Source organism: Delphinus delphis, chromosome X (genome assembly GCF_949987515.2).
Source record: "Delphinus delphis chromosome X, mDelDel1.2, whole genome shotgun sequence".
Classification (NCBI taxonomy): domain Eukaryota; kingdom Metazoa; phylum Chordata; class Mammalia; order Artiodactyla; family Delphinidae; genus Delphinus; species Delphinus delphis.
This window is the reverse complement of record NC_082704.1, coordinates 85,560,173-85,564,274: the sequence shown is the minus strand read 5'-3', so window position 1 is coordinate 85,564,274 and position 4,102 is coordinate 85,560,173. Positions and strand designations below refer to the sequence as shown.

Below are 4,102 nucleotides of genomic sequence, written 5' to 3'. Positions count from 1 at the left end.
GACTCTCTCCTGGCTTTCCTTGTGCTGACAGCAAAATACTGAGCAAGGCCTGCAGCCCTTACTTTTTTTTTCTACTTTTTGGCCACACCGCGTGGCATGTGGGATCTTAGTTCCCCGAACAGGGATCCAACCTGCACCCCCTGCAGTGGAAGTGCGGAGCCTTAACCACTGGACCACCAGGGAAGTTCCTCATAGCCCTTACTCCTAAAGCCCCAAAGTGCAGCCTCACTCCTTGCCCACTTCTAGAAGTAGTAAGCCTCCTGAGAGGTTTTGGAAGGGGAAGTCTGTTCACTTGCCCTATCTTCCAAAATACACTAGAGTTGAGGGGTTGGCACCCTCCCCAGGCTCTCTGAGCCTATAGAGCTAGCCCAGTCTTCAGGTAGTACCCAGATGCTCTGGGACTTAGCTGGGGGGAGGGAGGTATAGGCATGGGGTGCTCATCTGTCCTGGGGGCTACAGAGCCCTGCCCCTTTTCTGGGCTGCAGTAGGAATACAGAAGCTAAGCTCACCAAAATCCTATTGGTTAATGTTTCTAGTGAATTGCCCAGAAACATTTTTAAGTAGACTACCAAACTACTCTTTCTCAATTAAAAATTCATTAAACTGCTAAAACCCCTCCCATGCACTTCTACTTTTGCAAATCAAATATTGTATAAACAAACAAAAATAGGAAGCAAAGAAACAAAAAGGATATTTTCAGATGGAACTTGCTTTTAAGTGATGAAAACATGCACTTGAGCATGGGTAGATGGGAGTTCTCATTTGTGTTTTAAAATCCCAAATTAATGAGCATGATAAACTGTTATTGCTGGCACTGGCTTTACCCCAAGTGGCCAAGTGGCACTGTCTGACTCTCTGAGTCCTTGGTGGGTCCCCCCCAACCCTCCTCTAACCCCACCCTTTCCCTTTCCATTGACTTGGGACAGCCCTTCTAGACATGCCAATCACAGTGGGGGGAGGAAGGTCACAGTACATGGGGTTCAAGGTCACAGTGGGCGGAGCAAAGGGAATCACATTGCAAGTAAGTCAGGTTGTTCCCTCTGCTCAAGTCCAGCTGTCTGCCACAGCAGTGCGACCCACAGCGGACGACCCAAGAAGTGGTGACGGAGGCAGTGGCGGTGGCATCCTTTCCTGCCCGCATTTATCTGTGCTGTTTGAAGCCTTGTAACCCATCAGGACACAACAGCTGTCTGATCACATTGTTGGGCTGCCTGCTGTCTTCAGGTTGGGAGATCCTGGCTGGCCTGTCGAGGATGGGTTTCTCTTGCTCCTCCTCTGGGCTGGTGCTGCCCATGATCCACTTCCAGGCCTCTGCGTACTCTGCCTCACGCTGCACTAGGGACTTGACGGGAAGGGCTGGCCTGCTGGTGGAGTTGGGGCTGCTGACCACACCAATGCTGGTGGGCTTCTTGAGGATGCGGATCTGTGGAGGGGTCCCATGGGAAGGCTATCGTCCTGAATCACAATGGGCACTTTGGAGGAGATTTGGATTTCCCCACTGTCTGCCGCCTCCCAGCTCTCAGGGACTTCCTCATCTTCCATCTTACTCACCGCTTTCAGAGACCCTCAGTTTAGAGTCTGCAGTTGGGATGGACTTCCATTTAGAGTAGATTTCAACATCTTTTCAGTTGAGAAACACCAATCCAGGGTTTGACCCCCCGGGGTTTGGCAGCAGTGTTAGTGATGTAAAGAGGATGATTCAAGGGCCCTTTTAATAGGGATCAAGATTAGTTTTCTGGTTGCCTTGAGAGAACTAAGTCTCCAATTTGTAGGTTATATAGTGGTTTGCATAGGAGAAATGAAGGAAAAGCAGCTTCCACCTGTTGAAGAGAAGTTTGGGAATAATGAATAAATTTCTTACCATATTTTAGAATGTCTGAATTGACCAGGTTAGAGTCTTCAAGAGCCCAGACAGAATAGAGAATTCTATGGGCTAGCCAGTAATTTTACATGGGGACAGCTGGTATAACCCATCAGGAAAGGACCAGAGGGCAATCAGGGATAAGGGTAAAACCCTTAGGCCATGGGAGATTGACTTCTTCTATCAGTTTAGCAAGCTTTCATTTTAATAGTCCATTAGCTCTATCATTCCAGATGAGTGGGGAATAATAGACAGTGTAATTTTTGTGATATAGGAAGAACTCATTGGATTTCTTGGATGACTTTACTGGTGAAATGGGCCCCTCAGTCACTTGAAAGAGCCAGTGGTATTCTCCATGTGTGGAACACCTGTCCTGATAAAAGTTTAGCAATCATAGTGGCAGCAGCCCTTTTACAAGGGAAAGTTTTAAGCCAGAGAGAAAACATACATATGATAGTAAGAACATGTTTTTTTTTCCTTTGAACTGATTTTTATAATTTAATATCTTTATTGGAGTATAACTACTTTACAATGTTGTGTTAGTTTCTGCTGTATAACAAAGTGAATCAGCTATATGTATATGTATGTGTATATATATATATGTGTGTATATATATATATATATGTGTGTGTATATATATATATATATATATATATATATATATATATATATATCCCCGTATCCCCTCCTTCTTGTGTCTAGAACATGTTTATTTTACAACCATGAGATTTAGGAGCTGAAGAAAAGGTCCTAAATATCTATCTATTAATAAAACTCTAAAGGTGAGTGATGTAAATTTCCAATTGGAATTGGAATCCCCAGTTAGCCTAGAATATGCTGGATTTTGAAAAGTAAAATTATGACCAAGTTAATATTTTTTAAATAATTGAAATTATGATTCACAAAATTATATTGTTGCTACCTAACATAAGGTAAAGCAGCATGAGGACACAAATAGAAATATATCATGGACAGTGAGCGCAATGACAAATCTCTAGGAACTTTATATAATTTTTGAAATATTTATATGAATAACATTTTACCCAAACAACTTTAATCTAGGGAAGTCTAAGTATTTTTTGACAACACTTCCTATGCAATTTATATAATCATTTATATAATATTAAATAAAACTAATTATTTTTAGCACCTTTTTTTACAAGATGAAAGAACAAATCCTTTGTGATTTTCCAGTGGCCCTCTGGGAAACCCCAAAGTCAATTTTGGGTATAAAAGATACCAATTGGGATTAGATTTGGGGAAGGCAAAATGTCAAAAGATGTCAGGATATTTGAACAATTTGGTAATGCCATCTGAAGGTTGGAAAATATCACATATTCATAACATACATACATACATAAACATACAGACATATACAAATGAAGATCTTATAGCTTTTATTCTAAAATTTTAGTTGAGTCATGCATAAACACAGGACTGCAAAACTCCCTGGTTTATATAACAGAGTTTTGGCCCTTGTCTTTGCCCCACTTTATATTATTAATCAGGATTATTCTGACTGATGGAACAAGTTGAGGTTATCTGTTCCATATGAGGGCTTAGAGTTTCCCACCATCTTCTTTGACTTGATATGTAATCTTATGGAGGCTGTGGAATAAATATGGGGAGGGGGACCAAAGAGATACCCAGCAGCCACCTGGGTGTCTCCAAAGACATCTGAGTGGATAAAATAGCCAGTCTATTTCCAGTTAGCTTTTTCAGCCTCAGGTGGTTGCCTCTGAGATTCCCGCAGTAGAGTCAGGAGGCCTAAAGCTCAAGCTGAGGGGCTGGAGTGGGAAGAGAAAAGTCGGGCAGGGATGTTGAAGGGGGACAGATCAAAGGACTTAAGGGAGCTGCAGGGAAGAGCAAAGGTAGTAAAAGGAGGAAGAAGGAGTGGAAGTGATGAGAAGGGGCAAGTCCTGGATGAGCTAGTTTGGGAAGGCCTCAAGTTTCCCAAAGAGGTCATTGAAGTTCCAAATTGCCTTTGGAAAATTTGGTAAATTTTTGCTATTTATGAAGATATTCAACTAAGTAAGTGCAGTAATGGTAAAGTATGTAGTAAGCAGGGAAGAAGAGGAGGGAAGACACCTGGCAGAATGAGTTACCCATGGGATTAACAAATAGTTAAACCGAGATTAGAGAGCTAAGGGAACCCTTCATGCAGCCTCCAGGGCAGAGAGCCAAGGGAACCCCTATGTGCAATTTCTGGGGTGAAGAGCCATGTGAACACCCACATGCTAT

The 4,102-nt window shown here is 42.5% G+C and overlaps 1 pseudogene; it reads right to left on the bottom strand.

Annotated features, from left to right (window-relative positions):
- Nucleotides 1–1,038: 1,038 nt before the first annotated feature.
- Nucleotides 1,039–1,557, bottom strand: LOC132417999 (SUZ RNA-binding domain-containing pseudogene; annotated as a pseudogene).
- Nucleotides 1,558–4,102: the final 2,545 nt, after the last annotated feature.